At 37.0% G+C, this 20,356-nt stretch overlaps 1 protein-coding gene across 3 annotated transcripts in view; it reads left to right on the plus strand.

The window, feature by feature from the left end:
• LOC112058332 (adenylyl cyclase 78C) overlaps positions 1-20,356 on the plus strand; it is a 106,457-nt gene that overhangs the window by 37,156 nt on the left and 48,945 nt on the right. For all 3 annotated transcript variants that reach the window (XR_008250823.1, XM_024099094.2, XM_024099118.2), the window contains exon 2: positions 14,574-14,619. The gene's annotated coding sequence lies outside the window, so the exon portion shown is untranslated. The remainder of the gene's footprint in view (positions 1-14,573; positions 14,620-20,356) is intronic.

Genomic DNA, 20,356 nt, shown 5'->3' on the forward strand with positions numbered 1-20,356 from the left:
ACCTTCCACCAACCAGAAAATTAAGGACGAATTAAGAAAACCACAATATGCGTAGCCAGTGATAGAACCCAGTACCTCCGTCTTGTAAATCAACAGTGGCGCTGGGGTGTGCACCCCAGCGCCACTGAGGCCGTCGAAATAGAATTCGTCATCTATATCTATACTATCTATACTAATATAATAAAGCTGAAGAGTTTGTTTGTTTGTTTGATTGAACGCGCTAATCTCAGGAACTACTGGTCCGATTTGAAAAATTATTTCAGTGTTAGATAGCCCATTTATCGAGGAAGGCTATAAGCTATATATTATCCCCGTATTCCTACGGGAACGTCAGTGATCGATACTGATGCCAAAAATGTAATCAGTAAAGTTTTCGTCTGTCTGTATGTTCAAGTATGTTCAGAAACAAAAACTACTCGACGGATTTTAACGAAACTTGGAACAATTATTCTTCATACTCATGGGCAGATTATAGTATACTTTTCATCACACTACGATCAATAGGAGCAGAGCAGTGAAGGGAAATGTTGGGAAAACGGGGAAAGTTACTCCATTTCCATTGTCCTGCAGTGGACGTCCATCGGCTGATATGATGATGATGATGATGATAGCTAAAGGTCTAAGGGCGGACGAAATCGCGGGTATCCGCTAGTATAGAATAAAAGAGTTAAAACAGCTACTTTGCGGAAGTTCACCATGTAGGATGTAGACGTATTCAATAATACAATATTTATTCTATTAGTTTCCGCGATAACCCGTGGAATCCGTCGGGCAAATCCACACAGATCCGAGCAAACACTTCGAGCGCACGTTTCTCGCCGACACTGTACTCTGCAGCATCTTTACGAGATCAATCGACAAAAACATTCGAATCGACAATATTAAACGTTTGTACTTGTGTAGTATTATGTATTCTGTGGCATTGTTTAGATTTTTATCGTTATCAACCCTTAATCGGCTCACTACTGAGCTCGAGTCTTCTCTCAGAATGAGAGGGGTTAGGCGAATAGTCCACCATGCTGGTCCAATTCGGATTGGCAGACTTCACACACGCAGAGAATTAAGAAAATTCTCAGGTATGCAGGTTTCCACACGATGTTTGTCTTCACCGTTTAAGACACGTGATATTTCTTAAAATGCACACAACTGAAAAGTTGGAGGTGCATGCCCCTTATCGGATTCGAAACCACACCCTCCGGAATCGGAGGCAGAGGTCATATCCACTAGGCTATCACGGATAACATATGTACTTGTCTAGTATTATGTATTCTGTGGCATTGTTTAGATTTTTAATCCTACTATTCCTACTAATATTATAAACGCGAAAGTATGTATTGATGTTTATATAGATGTTTGTTACTCTTTATCTGAATCAATTTGGCTGAAATTTGGAATGGAATGGATTTTACTGTGGATTCACACGTACTTTTCACCTCGGAAAAATCCATGGTTTCCGAGGGATTTGTGAATAACTAAATTTCACGCGAAAAAGTCGCGGGCGTCCGCTAGTATTTGGATAATTATTCATAAAAAATATTATTGTAAACATTTAACTACATCATTATGACAAAGATCGATCCTACCTCCAATCTTCATGCTTATTTTTGCCACCAAGCAGCAAAATCAAAGTTTATTTTAAGTAGTCTTTCAAAAAATAATTATTTTAACAATTTAACTTGTGACCAAGCCCGATCAACAGTCAATAGTCAATAGTAATATTCATTTATATCTTAGTTTTAAGCTTTTTTTTAAGTTTTAAGTTTAAAAGCACTTTCGTAACGTCAGGTATTTTTTTTAAATTCTTTCTTTACAAGTTAGTCATTGACTACAATCTCACCTGATGGTAAGTGATGATGTAATCTAATATGGAACCGGGCTAACTTGTTAGGAGAAGGATGAAAATCCACACTCCTTTCGGTTTCCACACGACATCGTACCGGAACGCTAAATCGCTTGGCGGTACGTCATTGTCGGTAGGGTAACTAGCCACGGCCGAAAACTCCCACCAGCTAGACCTGGACCAATTAAGAAAACCTCAATCAGCCCAGCCGGGGATCGAACCCAGGACCTCCGTCATTAAATCCACCGCGCATACCACTGCGCCACGGAGGCCGTCAAAAATCCCCTATCCTATAATACTTAAGTCTATCTCTTATGTAAGCCTTGGACGTTTGAAATAGGCCGATTTTATTAATCGTGAATCTTTGAGATTTTTCGATAAATAAGATGATTACAATCGTATATTAATGTGAGATGTAATGTTAGTAAAACTACCTTTGTGGTCATAATTCTATCTTTTATCTTCTCATTTTACTTGGTCCGTAAGTTGATCTCTCTTAGTCAGCGGTGCAAGTCGCCTCACCTAGCGAACAATAGCGATGTCCGGGGTTAAAAATCTTCCATGACGCTAGACTATTTACGTACTTTATAACATTTTATAAGTTTTGCGCCATAGAAACGGTGGGTTTACTTAGTCTAACTTACCAGTTTGACAGAAGAGAGTTATTTTTTGCATGTATGGATGATTTGTTGATTGTTATGTATCGTTTTATATGATTGGTCTTGGAAAAATTTTACACTTTTAACATACTTCTGAAGTGTCAATAGATTCATCTTAAGTATATGTTTACGTGATACATCGGTATTAAAGTAACTTAATTATTTCCTGAAATGGCTCTCCAAAAGTGAGACTGCTTTTTTAAATCGATTTTTATTTATATAGTTTGTATTGTCGATTGTTTCTACTTAGCATCGCGTACATATCCAAATGTAAACATTACTTCATAGATTAATTAACCGTAATTCAATAAGGATAAATATTCATTATAATTTAAACTGGCTCGTTGAATGAGTGCTGTTTACGGCATTTACAAAAAGAACAAGGAAATGTTTTAACCATGATATAATAATATTTTACTTTATTTGGTAATTTACTCAATACAAAACCTCACACCATAATACAAAACTATTGATACCTGTTGGTCGTGTAACGATCCCAAATGAGTCAAATGACACACGTAATGAATGAAATGATGAAACACGTAATTTTAAATAGTTTGGCGTTGAATAAATAAATAAAAATAAAAAAGTTGGCGCCGTTTTCTTTTTATGGCATTGACTTCTAATTAAAAAAAAAACAGATCGCGAAAAATAAATTCATCCCAATTTTACATTTGTACATATTTTTCCAGATTTTATATTGCCATTTTGATACACTTCTGCTGAAATGTTGCGGATGGACAGACAGACGTACAGAAGGACGTGGCAAAACTATGTATAGCTTGACAACTTCGTTCGTAACACTCCTGATGTTACGCGCGGGCCGGGGGGCGTGTAGCGACCACGACTGATGCACGTCACTTCACCGCACGCACGATTTCACACCCGCGCTGTCTTACCCCCTGTCGCCCGCATATCATGGGAGTGTTATCAAAGAACTAGTCAGACTATAATAAAGCTTACTGATTGACTACGGAACCCTAAAACTCCGAGCTCTATTCAGTCGCCCCGTTATTAGTACCTAATAATAACAGTAGGATTTCCCCGTCAGTTCCCTGTCGCTATGTTACAAAGTACATTTATAATAAACGCTTTAAAATATTTAAATACAGATTCTAATGTTTATACATATAATGGATCGCTCGACAACGTTCATTCGAACAACAGTAAAAGCTTTTATAATAAGTTATTTATTCAGCTTAAGTAGGGAACAACTAAAACTCCTTAACGAGTCATTTAAAATTCTAAATATTATACTGAAATAATATGCTTCGTTCTGTGAATATTATATTAAACATATTTCAACGTCAAAATTAAATAATGTAAAGTAAGAGTAAGATCTCTATGAAAAGATTGTTTTTAAAAGAAAAGTACATTAAAAGTCAAGCTATTTTTCCCCGACTATGGCGAAGCCAAAAGGAAGGGTAGGTAACATAGATGATACATTATATATTGAGATAGATACGCAACTCGCATTTCAGTTAAAAAATTTATGTACCGTGATCACTAGATGACGCATTCTAATTAGATTTATTGGCTACCCATAGATGGCGTACTCTCTACGAGTACAATCTATATTTTAGTTGTATGACTATTGCTGTTTGTTTACCTTAATTCTTATATATTATTAATGAAAAAAATTTAACAAACATAATATTTACAAAATCACCTATTTCACTATATAATACTAATGTACCCAAATATTTAATATTGCCAAATTTTATAAATATATAGAAATAAGGAAAACAAACTGCAATAATCCTTCAAATATTAAAGGATTTTTAATCAAAGAAAGAAAAGAAGATTCTTATTATTCAACGATTTATTTTTTTCTTTTGTGATTATGAAAATATCTTAATGCACTTCAGCAGCCTGATAACATTAGTGCACCAACTATGAATATTGACGTTTAGGATTATAAATAACCACTGATAACATCTACACACTGGTCACCTTTAAGAACACGTAAAATTGCTGGCGACATTTTCGCCACGCCGTTTCGCGACACACCGGGCCGCCTTCTGAGCATAGTTCCGATGGTGGTCGAGCATGTTCCATGGTTAATTATTAATTATGCACACCAAATCCACAAGTAATACCCATTATAATCACTTATTTGTACCGATTACATCTTATTTTAATATTTTTCGTTCACCACTGTCACCAAGTTTTAAACAACATGTCACTATAGCAACAACAGAAAAAATTCAAAGACAGCTAAACTGTCATATTTAAAACTATATTTTTTAAAATTGTCATAGTTTGGAAGTGACAGGAGTGATTTTAATCAAATAATGTGCTTCATGCGTGCCATCTATACTGTGCCTGAGAAAACTTCGTTTAAGTTTTTGTACCGTGAGCGCTGGAAGACAGCACTTCATACAAAATATTTTACGTAAGCGAACTGTGCGGAAGTTTCACCCCCATGGTAGGTAATGATTATGGCAGTGTATGTTAACTGACCGTGCGTGTTGCCAGCGATGACCTATGGTTCCGAGACTTGGTCGCTAACTATGGGCCTCATTAGATGGCTCAGAGTCACACAGCGGGCGATAGAACGAGCTATTTTAGGAGTATCTCTGCGTGATCGAGTCAGAAATGAGGAGATACGCAGAAGAATCAAAGTCACAGACATAGCTCAACGAGTTGCGAAGCTGAAGTGGTAATGGGCGGGGCACAAAGTTCGAAGAGCCGATGGACGTTGGGGTCCCAAAGTGCTGGAATGGAGACCCCGTACTAGTAAGCGCAGTGTTGGCCGACCCCCCCACCAGGTGGACTGACGACATCAAGCGAGTCGCAGGGATTCGCTGGATGCAGGTGGCTCAGTATCGTGATGTTTGGAAGTCCCTTCAAAAGGCCTATGTCCTGCAGTGGACGTCCATCGGCTGATATGATGTTGATGTTAACTGAAAGTACTGAATTGTTTCTCCCTTTTATTTTTTCGTAATCGGGTTATATGTAGTTTTTAAACTATATTTTTATTTATTTAATGACAAGTTGTCCCTTGGCTCCGTACTCAGTTAAAATACGTCGTAAGATGACAATGAATCTACTTAAAAGAGGTATAAAGTTTTGTTTCTATGCTAAATCACTTTGCAGTATTTTTAGTTGGTAAAATTGTGTTTTACCCAGAAGTGGCTACGGAGGTGGCGAGTTAGTTTGAAAATACCTGTGTCTCTGTGTATAGAGTTCTAGTGATAAGGGTTACAGAGTAAAATAAAAACGCAAAACCGCATTGGAGGTGCGCGGTGGCTCCAAGGTCAAATCTTCATTGACTTAAATTCAAATCTTTATTGAATAAAAAGAAATTGTTGCTAAATTAATACAAAGAATATATTATGTAGATATTTCAATCCCTCAATATTAACTGGATAAAGCCTCGCCCAGCCTACTTTAAAATAGCTAATTCTATCAACATTATAATGGTTTCACGATGACTAGATAAAATTACACGTAACAATACAGATACGCTCCAATGAGTGCAGAACCTGGTGAGCTGTCAACGTGACACGTGAAACATTAATATTAATAATTTGTGCTCAGGAAGAAAAGAAAAAAACAACAGTACTTTTCATGGTACGTAGGAAAGAATGAAACAGAAAAAATCAAAAAAGCTTCACACAGGAAGTAAAACTAAAAGAAATTTTAATGAGGTTGACAATAAGACTCATGATTTTAAACTTATTTCGTGGTTGTTCATTATGAATGTTATTTAAACGGGTACATACCACGATAAAACGACGAGATTTTTATTGTCGATATTTCGACCCAGTTGCATGGATCGTGGTCACGACGGGACTGAAGTTGCGAGATGAGAAGTGAAGTCAGCTGTTAGGGGCAAAATCGATCTACCCTCTTTCTTGTTCTGCTGACCCGCAAAAGTCTGCGATAGCTGATCACATTCTACAACCGGGAACTAAACATTGGATTGAGATCCATAATCCACACATTATTTCCACGGACCGCCACTATATACCCCGAGTAGTTCGAGAAGCCATTGAAATTCGAAAATACAAAAATTTCAATCGGGAAGATGGCTTCAAACTAGCCAGCGAGTGGAACCCGGTGGTAGAATTGTGCAAACTAAGAGGGCGCCGCGACACGCATAATAACAAAAGCGATGTCGTGAGTGTGGTTTGCCTAAACAGCCAAAAACGCGAGGTCGTTGAAAAAAGAAAAAGAACAAGAAAGAGGGTAGATCGATTTTGCCCCTAACAGCTGACTTCACTTCTCATCTCGCAACTTCAGTCCCGTCGTGACCACGATCCATGCAACTGGGTCGAAATATCGACAATAAAAATCTCGTCGTTTTATCGTGGTATGTACCCGTTTAAATAACATTCATAAATAAGACTCATATTATCAAATTTAACATAAATAATATTAATTTCGTATAGTATCTACATGGAATAAGGGTCTGAAATATATCGATATTAATTAATAAAAGTTAAGAATTTCTTATAAAGCTTAATTTAAAAATCGTGTATTTTTAAAAATTTGCCAAACGTCAAAAACGTCGTCCATTTTGTGATGTCATAATGTTATTTGATGTACTAAACGTCAAACTAATTGTTAACCAATATTTTTGTCAAACTATCCGTTTGCAAGGGGTTTGTTAAAGTAACGTCATGAAACAGTTAAAATATAGACCGTCATGGCCGACAGGCGTTTTGGCTCGTATTGTCAAAAAATATTTAGAAATTAAAATTTTCATGCAATCACAATCAATATAAAAAAATTATATATTTTTTTCACTCTTATTAGAACGATTTTGTGCAATTTAAGACCAATTAATAAAAAGTGTCAACTAGCCTATTATAAATTATTGTAATATTGTATGATATCTTTTTCAAAAGAGCAACTGTTGAGTTTCTTGTCGTCTCTTCTCGGCCGAAGAAGAAGTTGGTAGAATTTTTACAAAATAGTCAAACTTGACGATTCGAAATTGCTTGTAAACTAAACCTATTTGAAATAAATATATTTTGAATTTGAAAATCAAATGAAAATCCATAATATATTTATTTCAAGGCTTTAACAAGCACTTTTTAAACGTTACGTTTGTCTGTTTATAATGACTAGTAACTCTAACAGTTCGGAACACAGGATTTGCCGTTAGTACCTACGTACTACTAACGTGCTACATGCTAAAATTGGGATGGCAACCATAGTACATCTCCAACATAAATTAATTCGAGAAATGTCCAGTTGAGGGCATAGAATCCTGTGTTTATCACTTTTTTCCACATTCATTTCTTCTTGTTTGAGCCTGTTTTGTTGAAAGCCATACTCTAATACACTTGCACGTTACAAATATTCTCTTTATTCCTGTTTTCTTTGTAAAAACATAACAAACAACTGTAGGGGTAGACAAAGGAACTCGGGGACAAATTGAAACAAAACAAGAGAGATTGAGTTATTTATCTGCTAAGATCTACCCGTAGTCTGCCTGGTGCTGTCACAAGTGTCTGTGACTAGTCTACTAACTAAACTGTATAGTAGCAATTCAGAGAATATAATTTAATACAAGAAATCCATGTTCAAAGCACATCGAATTTTTTAACTACAAACTAGCGGACGCCCGCGACTTCGTCCGCGTGAATTTCAATGTAAACTTTCAACCCCTATTTCACCTCTTTATGGGTTGAATTTTAAAAATTCTTGAATCGCATTATACTTAGTATTTTGTTATGAGTTATGAAAAAATCTTGAAAACTGTAACTCTAAAATTTAAGGATTTTCCATACAAACTTTCAACCCCAATTTCACCCCTTTCTATTTTTATTACATAGGGTCAAAAAGTACCCAATGTTTTGCTCTAAGGTTTAATTTACCATTATACCAAAATTCATCTTGTTCAGCCGTTTAGCCGTGAAAATGTAACAGACAGACAGACAGACTTACTTTCGCATTTGTATTATAGATAGACAGAGACGTATAGCGGTCAAACTTGTAACATCAGTCTTTTTGCACTAGGGCTTAAATAAATAAAGTCAAGCTTTTGTTTTATCATTTACCCACGACTCGTGACCAGGCGATTTCATCCTCCCTTTGTTCCATGGTACGGCACAGTTGCAAACAAGGCATGAATCTAATTAATTACGGGTCGTTTGTCTTTCGCGCCAATTTGTCTACATTAGGGCCATTCGAGACGATCGTTCTCCCTATAATTGTGCAGGCATATCGTGAATCATGACACTGAATTGCTCGCGATTATCGTTGGTATGTAATTACCTTCAGAGGCAATAACCATGATATAAATTAGGCGTCAAAATGGCGCCTGTGTTTACAATGACGAAACTGGAGATGTTTACACGTATATTTTATCATTATCACCCTATTATTAACTGCCTCATTGGTAAGCTGATTCGACTACGTACAGTGAGGTCCAGGGTTCGAATCCTTTTTCTTAATAGCAACCTAGAGTTGGGAAGTTGTTGTGTTAGTACGTCACCGTCCCTCGGAGAGGAAGTAGATCGGTCCTGCGCCTGATCTCTTACCGGTCGTGTCGGTCTGACATACTATCGATTCATAAGAGTGAGGGAATAGAGATTGCTTGCACACACTTGTGCACTATAATGTCTCCTGCGTTAATCTTAACATGAGAATAACCGCCGTGGTAAAAAAGTTCGGTCGGGAGCCTATGGCTTAATGGTTCCATACAGAGCAAGTACAACGCTCGCCCTGCCGCGCTTCAGCCTATATGACAGTAAGATCAGTAAGTCCTGGGAATTGGTGAGCTCAATAGAGGGCCAGAACCTCCTTATACCCATGAGGAGAGGAAAGAAAGGCATGGAGCTGGAACCCACCACGTTGCTGCTCCAATACATTGGCTCGCGTGTTTTATGGTGACAAAGGCGTTTGGAATGAAACCTTGTAAGTTTAGTTTTAAGATTTTGATCAATTATTATCACTATTATCTGATAATATTATTATATGACGTTTTAAAAGTGCTTGTAAACTAAGCATAATTGAAATAAATGAACTTTGATTTTTAATGCTTTTATGATGTTAATGATAATTACCGGGATCGACAACTAAACTTGCTCCAAAGTAACACCACCAACTTATTAACTGTGGGATGATCCGGGAAAAGGAAACCCAACATTTTTATCCTGACCCAGGACACGAATCTCCTCCGGGGTATCGAATCCTGGGTCTCATTTCCATAACCACAAAGGCCAAACAACAAACTGATGGCGCTGTACAAGTTACAAGAAAAGGCTCATGAATTAAACATCCTGGTGCAAAAAATATTTAAATTTAACTGATCTACGCTCGTCTTATCTTATAATGCAAATACTTTTGCTTATAAAGACGTATTGTTCAGTCGTATTGTGAAAGCTTGTCCGGGAAATACGTGTTTATTGCTGCAGAGATCTTTCAGAATTTTGCTACGACACTGCTACGGAATTCGTAGCAAAAAATATGATAACTACTCGTAGATACCGAATTATGTACAACCACACGGCTAAAGTGAGGAATGCCTTTCCTGGCCTTTATTTCCTGCCGCTTAAATTCTAAACACATTCAAGTAAAGAGTGAATAGGCACAACTCTAGGCAAGTCCGTCAATTCCCAGACCTTTACATGCTTTCCATAGGGTAGTTATTATTGCATAGGTAATAGGGATGCTGACAGTTTTTTAAATTGTATATAAATGAACAGTACGCTAATAGTAAAGCAATTTTGTAAAAGGAACAGGGTATCTGCGATCATTACTTTCGGAGCTACAGTGATTTAAAGGGTCAGATTTGCGGCGATACCGCGGATCCCTGAAAAACGCCCCATACAAAATGGCACGAACTAGTGACGTCGTAGGCAATGTAATAATCGTCAGAATTGTATGTGCGTACAAACAAAATTACTAATATCTTTGTTATTTGTGCGTTTATGTTTATAGTTCATATATTAAAAAACGTCACATTTAATGTAAAGAAGCTAAAACTGTATGAATTTTCATCTAATTACAATAAAAGATTTTTAATAGATTTTGAAATTTTATAATCTCATTTATTTTGCAAATATCCAGACAATCTTTGCTTTTTATATATAAATTAGTTAACATTGACCATATTTATCCAAATGTATCATAAAAATCAATATATTCAAACCTAGTCATCATCCCCATTGTAGCCTAGCGAGTACCATATTATATTGACCATAAAAATACGAATGCACATTGCATTATAGAACATTACTGCAGCGTCCGGCAAGAGGGGCATTGGTGGACGAATCTGTGGGCCGAGGCGAAGCCGAGGCACACATACCTAAGTCCATCAATCCCTAGTTGACCAAGACTTGTATAGTACTTTTCTCAAATAATGCGTGGAAATAAAACTAAGTTTTTTTTTTATTCTTTAAAAATTAGCCCTTGACTACAATCTCGCCTAATGGTAAGTGATGATGCAATCTAAAATGGAAGCGGGCTAACTTGTTAGGAGGATGATGAAAATCCACACCCCTTTCGGTTTCTATACGACATCGTACCTGAACACTAAATCGCTTGGCAGTACGTCTTTGTCGGTAGGGTAGTAACTAGCCACGGCCGAAGCCTCCCACCAGCCAGGCCTGGACCAATTAAGAAAACCTGCCCAGCCGCGGATCGAACCCAGGACCTCCGTATTGTATATCCACCGCGCATACCACTGCGCCACGGAGGCCGTCTATTAAATGCATATTTTGACTAAAAGCCAGTATTCGGAATATATGGTACCTTTTAAAAACTGTGTGACGTCATCACAAGTAAGCTAGCAAAGAATATATCAGTGAAAAGTCTTAATAATAATCTAGGGAATATAAAATGTTGATTAACTTTATAATTAAAACAAATTGAGAGCCTACTTTGATCCGCGCGTCTACGCAATAACCGCGCGCGTTAATTAATACGTAATTACACAGCGTTTTCTTTACCGTTTTTATGGTTATAATTAGATTCTGGTTTAATTTCCAGCTTGAATTGAGTTTAAATAACATGTTCTAAACCACGATACTACGATAACTCTGCCCCTGTAGCCAAGTGGCGTCGATTCTCTTTCTACGATCGCAAAAGCTTAGAAAACTAGAAAAATGTATTGGAATGACAGATCTTGATCACGTGACCTGTCGATAGCAAATGTCATTGCCATACATTTCTGTAGTTTTCGAAGCGATTGCAATCGTAGAAAGTAAATCGACGCGCCACTTGGCTACAGGGGCTGGTTAGATGGTGAACATCGACAGTGGCTAATTTCTATCCAATATATCCAAAAGACCACAGAAAATAAAAGAACTTGGTATTTAATATTCTGTAGTAAAATCACTCAACGGACTATGGAACGAGCTATTATGTATTTTTAATTATAAAATATGTATATTTAGTTAAAAAAATATTTGCTATATCTTTTAAATATGACCAATATTCCCACTCCCCTCCAACTAGTCGGGAAAGACTTTATTAGGAGTGGGTATGGCAATAGTCCAACGGTGCGTGGATCGAACGCCTCGGTGATGAGTACGACCACTTTACCGTTGAGCTATTGAGGCTCTATATGAAATAGTTTAAAGAATCGCGAAGATGAAGTGGCAATGGGCGGTGCACATAATTTGAAGAGCCGTGGAGGTTGGAGTCCCAAAGTGGTGGAATGGCGACCCCGCACCAAAAGAGCAGTGTAAGTATACTAGGTGTCAGCGTAGGTGGAGTGTTTCATATTGTCACTAGCTGCGCCCCGCGGTCTTACCCGCGAAAAATGAGTATGTACCTACACGCAAATCAATTTATCCGGGATAAAAAACCTATGTGTTAATCCAGGCTATAATCCATCTCCATTCCAAAGTTCAGCTAATTCGGTTCAATAGTCGCGGCGTGGAAGAGTGACAAACATTTATACCATCATAACCATCAGTTTTACGCAAATCGCCGGAAACAATGGATTTTTTCGGGATAAAAATGTTAATCTCGGGTAAATTTCATTCAAATCGGTTTAGTAGAGTAACAAACAACCATAAAATCTTTCGCGACAGTAACCGGTTAGTGTTGAAAATATTTACAAGAAGTCAAGCAGTGGACGTCTATCGGCTGATAATTATGATGATGGCATAGAGTTCCACCAAGCGATTAAGCGTTCCAGTACGATATCACGTAGAAGCCAGTTAGGTCTGTGGGTTGATTGAACTGTATTATGAATTTAGGTTAGCTCAATAATATCTTAAACATAGGCAACACTATACGTGCTCAATAAAAAAAAATATTTAGGGTTGATGAACCCTATCTATATGAAATTATTTTTCTTATCATAAATCAAATCATAGAAACATTCTTTATTCAAATGTCAACTAACATTATTCAAACGTACTTAAGGATTTTATCCATTGATAAAGTCAAGTCAAATAATATTATGTTAATTTGAATTTACAAAAAAAAGCATTTGTAGCAAATAATATTCTTTATTTATCCGTCTTTTAAGTGTCGCTCTGAGACTTCAAAATAACTTTGTTCTCAAATGCTTATAGTTATTTACACAATCTAAGTTTTTTTTTTAATTTTTGTCTGTATGTTTCTCCGGGCTAATCTTTGGAACGGATGAACTGATTTTAATGGAACTTTTTCCAGAAGATAGAGGAGAAGAAATGAGCCACTCATTGAATTTGATGCCCTTATTGTATTTGTCCTAATACTGTTTCAAAAATGGAATACTTTATTTGTAAAATGGAAAACTGATATCTTTTTGATAAAATATAAAGCAAGAAGATGATTTTCTTATAGTTATTCTGACACCGACGTGAAACTATTTATTAGTAACCTAATTAGTTCAACATGCAAGCACATATTCGAAGCGAACTGTGAACTTAGTTAATTATTTATTAAACTGCATTAACTGAATTATGTTCAAGTTCTATGTGACTTTGACATACTTCACCTATTACGTTTATGTTGATACTAGCTGACGCCGCGCGGTTTCGACCGCGTGGTTCCCGTTCCCGTAGGAATACGGAGATAATATATAGCCTATAGCCTTCCTCGATAAATGGGCTATCTAACACTGAAAGAATTTTTCAAATCGGACCAGTAATTCCTGAGATTAGCGCGTTCAATCAAACAAACAAACAAACTCTTTAGCTTTATAAGATTAGTATAGATTATGTTACCAAATATAAATACCTATCTAAGACAAATCTTATGAAATGAAATGAAATGAAATGAAATGAAAATTTATTGTTTTATCAAGTTTACATAGCTGGGCATAATCTTAAAGGTTATATTTTAGTTTTCTACCTACGAGTATATGTATATTATCTAAGCGTGTTAGTTTTACGTTAGTAGTTTTCTAACCCGACCGTGTGAGAATCGAATTTGTCTCTATCACTCTTTGTATAAGAAAAAATTGTAGAGAGATAGAAGGATTCGTAGCTCTCACTGTAGTAAAAACATAGTTATAATATATTCAGGGTGTTCCGTAAATATTACGACATACTTTAGTTAGTACATTGCTTAGATCTACAACTTTGCCTAAAACATTTTTTTTCCAATGTGACCGTTAAAAGTACATACAAAAAAAATGTTGAACATAAAAAATAATTAGTAATTGGAAAAAAAAATTGCAGTAGAAAAATTTATACTTCTGAAACAACTATTCAAAAATAAATATATAAAATAAAATCAACGTTTAAGTATTTTTTCAGCACATACTCGTACGTACGTACGACAAAATTGCACTGAAGGTAGCGATTTATGTATTTTTTTAGAAAAATGTTCGAGCCTAAATACGCGGCGCCTTACGCCGCACTTACTTAAATATAAGCCAACCCGAGCGCGAGATTGCACAAAGCGAAACGAAAGAACACGAAGGCGACTTCGAGACATTCGGCGGCAATAACTCGCAAAAACTTTGTCATCTTTATACGTCTAATATTGTTAATTTTCATTAAAAGTCATAAATCTATTAATTTGTTAAAAGTCACCTTGATGTCACCTATCAAACTTTAGAGCATGTCGTAATATTTACGGGACATCCTGTATAATAGCGCTCCAGCTAATAATACAGGCAATTTCCCAGTTAATTTATCGCCCGCATTGCTAACCGCCATTTATTGTTGCAGATTTTAGTTCAAACCATGTGGCCGCATCAAAGGGACTTCACCTGAGGTAAGCGTTGTTTGTAAACGATTAGGTGCTTACGATTAATAACCCTTTAGATGAGGGGACTCATTGTTTACTAGAACGTCTATTCCCTGGCGTTTATTGTACGAATACTCAACAGTCTGTTGTATATTTACATTCTATTTGTTAAATAAACCTACCAGCATATTATAGAGACAGATAACTGTTTTGACAGATCCAACAAACATAATTACTCCTTTTTCTAATTTTATCTAATGGTAGGTAAGTGGAAAACCATAAACAGACAACACTTCGCCGGGCGTGCAAGGAACACAAGGTACCTGTACGCCAGCATTAGACATTTTATAATCTTTACACCGGAATACAGGAAGGCTGCCTAGCGGCAGAAAGGCGCCGCTAGACAGCCTATTGAGCGTGGAGGTAGTGCTTCGCCTGACGAGCCCTGAGTGATTTTACTTATCACCATAATTAACTCGACGTTTCAAAAGTGTTTGTAAAGAAAGCCTTATACATCTTGCGCTGTGTCAAGGTGTGGGTGACAGTTGCCGCATGACGATATTATGTAAATCGCGGCAAACTTTTATGAGTAAAATGAACTGTCACCCGCACTTAGCTACAGCGCACGAACTATACTTTAAATAAATTTATTTTGACTTTGAACTCTGTCACAAAAAGGTCTAACTATTGAGATCTGATCGGATGTCCAATAATATAATCAGGGAAAGTCAATTACGTGTATAAAGAACAAAAAACAATGTTTCAGTACAGCGTAATTAGTCGGGCGCCGCGCGACGGCGGGCGGGCGGTTAACAATTAACTCAGCGGGCGACTTTCATTCTGTCCAATAAATAACGCCTTTCAGATGTCTCTTTAGATTCACTGGACGACATTATTGTGGGTAATTAAATGAATATTTATTGTTGCACAATATTTAATTATACATTGAACATCTATATTATAAATGCGAAAGTAAGTCTTTCTGTCTGTCTGTTATATTTTCACGGCTAAACGATCAAGATGAATTTAAATATAATGGGACCTTGAAGTCGATTTATTGTGTAGACAACTATGGAGGACCGTGCGGTGGCTTTCGGAGGTAGCAGATGTTAAGGATCCAGCAGAGTTATATTATTATTTATTATTATTATTATTTTTATTTTTTACAAGTTAGCCCTTGACTACAATCTCATCTGGTGGTAAGTGATGATGCAGTCTAAGTTGGAAGCGGGCTAACTTGTTAGGAGGAGGAGGAAAATCCACACACCTTTCGATTTCTACACGACATCGTACCGCAACGCTAAATCGCTTGGCGGTAAGTCTTTGCCGGTACCGGTGCCGAAGCCTGCCACCAGCCAGACCTGGACCAATTAAGAAAATCGCAATCGGCCCAGCCGGAGAGCGAACCTAGGACCTCAGTTTTGTAAATCCACCGCGCATACCACTGTACACATAATTACGTTATATGATCGTAAAAACGAAAAATCAGTGCCACTTGATAAAAAATGGAGTAATCAACAAGGTCATATTGTTGAAATAACTATGTTAGATGATTAAAGTAACGGTAAAATGTCATGAAAAATTATCTAGTAACTCATTATTTGAATGGCACACCGAGATTTAAAATAACCCTGCTACCCCTCAATTGTCGAAGTGTAATATGAAAAACCTAGAAACATTGGGCACGATAGGATAGGATAGTTAGATAGGCATGATAGATACCTTTACCTTTTTATGACAAGATATTTATATCAGGAAGTAGAAGTTATTTCATATCTTCAAATACTTAGACCTTCCGTGACAATGGAAAAGTATCTACACAAATAACTTTCTAAATGATTACATACCAGTAGATAAGTATATTATAGTAGGAGATAATTGTTATCAGGTGCTACCCTAATTATAATAAGTTAATGTTGTTTATAGGCTGAGGTCCTGCAGGGAGGTCCCTTTAGGGCCGTAAACATTTAGCTATACTGTGGAATTTCGAGTTACGAGTGTGCTGATATTGTTATTTAGCTGGTTTATCACTCAGTTTATGGCTGGCACCGTTCTATTAAACTTTTGTTACCTGCTTTTGACTCATTATTTTAAATATATGGACGAGCAACTACACTCGAAATGAAGGTTTTGTTATATAGCTGTGTGTTTAATTTAATATAGGTAGGTATTCAAGCACACTCCAATTTTATAAACTCGAAAGTTTGTATGGATGTTCCTTTTTCATGCAAAAATGGATTTGGCTTTTTCCCTGGGGATTTGTATAAAAACAAAATTCACTCGGATGAAGTCGTGGGCATTTTATCCCACCCCGTCCCGTCATGGTTCCCGTGGGATTTGGGATTCGTGTTAATATTAAATGTACAATGTTTGGCGCATTCACGGAATAAAAGCGTTAGCTTTAGAAAACGGATGCAATTACGGGACATTAAATTGACTCGAAAATCTTTGATCATACTTTAAGTGGGCTTTCGTATTGGTAACATATTATAAGGCTCATGATAGCCTAGTAGATATGACCTCTATCTTTGATTCGTAGGGCGGTTCAAATCTGATCCGGGGCATGCACCTCCAACTTTTCAGTTGTGTGCATGGAAAAATCTCGTGAGGATACCTGCAGACATGACAATTTTCTCAATGTGTGTGAAGTCTAGGAATCCGCATTGGGCTAGTGTGGTACACTATTAGCTGAGACGAGAGGAGACTCGTGCTCAATAGTGAGCCGAATATGGGTCGTTAATGATAATGAACATATTATAACAGTATTATACCATGCCCATTCGATTGAAAATCTTTTATTAAGAAAACCACAGATAATATTTCGCAGAGCGAAACTTCTATAAAGACCCCCATTCCGATTTTCTTTTGATGTCAGCAACTGAAGGATTTTTTTTGTAACTTTTATCGTTATACCTTAGAAATCCGATTTCACTCAATGCCTTGGAAATCGACAGCGTTAAGGGATAATATTTGATCGTGTTTGTTGGAGCAAATTGTGGATTTTATATTGGTTGTTGCTATAAGGTTTTACTACATTTTTATTAAGCGCCTTCAGAAGATTCTGCTATGTCGTAAAAAGCGTATAGTGTTTTTTATTTATTTATAAACCTGCAGATTTTTATTTTCATTGGAATAGTACTGTGTCAATGATAAATTTTATACTATAGATAGGTTACGTCCCTACAAAATCAACGCAAAAAGTAATCCGAATTTAGTGACACCACTGAGCGCACACATGCACAGTTTTGCCTTTAATTCTATTATATATTTATGTGTATATAGTTTTTACACTTCCTGAACACACAAGTCGACATTATAGAGGATATTTAAGTGTTTAAATAACTTTCGTTTTTTAATAAGCGACTAAATAAAATGGAGTCAATGTTCCACATTTGTCCGCCTCAGTATCTCAGTATAAAATATTGTTGTACTGTGAACAGACATGTTTTAGATATAAGCGTTTGTGTGTGAAAATGAAGGAGCGTTAACAAAGCTGAAATATTTACAATATCTTATAGCTTACATTGTATGGTGAGCTAAATTGTACTTTTTTTTTATTCTTTACAAGTTAGCCCTTGACTACAATCTCACCTGATGGTAAGTGATGATGCAGTCTAAGATGGAAGTAAGCTAACTTGTTAGGAGGAGGATGAAAATCCACACCCCTTTTCGGTTTCTACACGACATCGTACCTGAACGCTAAATCGTTTGGCGGTATGTCTTTGCCGGTAGAGTGGTAACTAGCCACGGCCGAATTGTTATGTTTACTATAATTTCAGGTTCATGTGACGTTACGAAATGGCCGACTGTGTATTTAACTTTAGGAAAAAAATACAAAATACGCAATTATTAACTTGAGTTTCTAAAGTAATCTTTTTACTATTTTTCATTAAAATTGGTATATTTCGGATCCTTAATCCAAGTGCTATACGAAATTAATATTGTTTATATTATACTTTTGCTGTTTTGTTGTGCTGATATTCCTTTAGTCTAAACATATGCGATGTAACATTATTAGGTACCTACTGATTCATTCATTCTAATCTAAATCGTCTTCTGTAAATGGAATAACGATGCTTACTTCAACATACACAATCTAATCATGAAAGCGTGTTTGATAATAATAATATGTCAAGAATACAATGTATGTCTGTCCGGAATATAAATACTACGTTAAATAAGAAATGTCAGGCGCAAAGTCTGCGAATGGCTTCGTATTAAATAGATACTTGAATGCACTTTGTTTTGTAGTAATGTATTTAAATAATAACTATAACGGACTTGTCCGGGACAGACTTGTCAGTGGATATGACCCCTGCCTCGGATTCCGGAGGGTGTGGGTTCGAATCCGGTGTACGGGGCATGCACCTCCAACTTTTCAGTTCTGTGCATTTTAAGAAATTAAATATCACGTGTCTCAAACGGTGAAGGAAAAACATCATGAGGAAACCTCCATATCTGAGAATATTCTTAATTCTCTGCGTGTGTGAAGTCTGCTAATCCGCAATGGGCCAGCGTGGTGGACTATTGGCCTAACCCCTCTCATTCTGAGAGGAGACTCAAGCTCAGTAGTGAGCCGAATATGAGTTGATAACGACTTGTCCGGGACGTTGATTTGATATTAATTAAAAACTCGTTATTCAAACAAATATGATAACATTTAAACTAATATTATAAAGACGTAAAGTTTGTGGTGTAGTAGGAACTCTGGATGGCCAGGAACGGGAGTGTACTAACACCGCCAACTTCCCAACTCCAGGCTGTTACTAAGATTTTTCTTGTAAGAAAAATCCCAATAACCCATTTTTCTTTTGTTGTCCTGACCCGGGATTCGAACCCTGGACCTCATTGTTTGTAGCCAAACCAGCTAACCACGGGACCAATGAGGCAGTTAATAAACACCAAATCTATACTTAATATTAAAACGCTGAAGAGTTTGTTTGTTTGATGAACGCGCTATTCTCAGGAATTACTGGTTCGATTTCAAAAATTCTTTCAGTGTTAGGTAGCCCATTTATCAAGAAAGGCTATAGGCTATATATTATCCCCACATTCCTACGGGAACTTCCCGTTCCCGTAGGAATGTGGGGATGCACGCGAGTGAAACCGCGCGGCGTCGGCTTGAATATACAAGCTGATCACAACATTTCACACAACTATGGTTATCATCATCAATACCGTAACTATACCCGTGGTCAATCTTCATCATCATCATTATCATGTCAGCCGATGGACGTCCACTGCAGGACAGGCCTTTTGTAGGGACTTCCAAACATCACGATACTGAGCCGCCTGCATCCAGCGAATCCCTGCAACTCGCTTGATGACGTCAGTCCACCTGGTGGGGGGCTGACCAACACTTCGGGGTCGCCATTCCAACACTTTGGGAACCCAACGAATCATTTTACAAATTACTTTTGAGCTCACAGCCTCGAATGCTGGGGATGTGGGTTGGGCCCTATGAGTCATGGGCCCATGGCTTTGACGCCAGCCCTGACGCTCTATAGTTACGCCACTGACAGTGGCGTGCACTTCATACATGCAAGCAATGCATACCCTAACAAATGATTTGGTAATGCTTATCCAGTGGTTTTTGGTTACATTGTCTTACTAGTGCATATCTGATCTGCAACTTTATGCACGCCTCTGGCGTTTATTCTCTTTATGAAATGTGAGAGGAGACTTTAAAGCAGCATTGAAACATTTTGCCGCGCTATTGCCTACGGCCGAGTGAACAGAATTTGCAAAACATTGAAATCAATTA

The sequence above is a fragment of the Bicyclus anynana genome, chromosome 4 (genome assembly GCF_947172395.1).
Source record: "Bicyclus anynana chromosome 4, ilBicAnyn1.1, whole genome shotgun sequence".
NCBI lineage: Eukaryota > Metazoa > Arthropoda > Insecta > Lepidoptera > Nymphalidae > Bicyclus > Bicyclus anynana.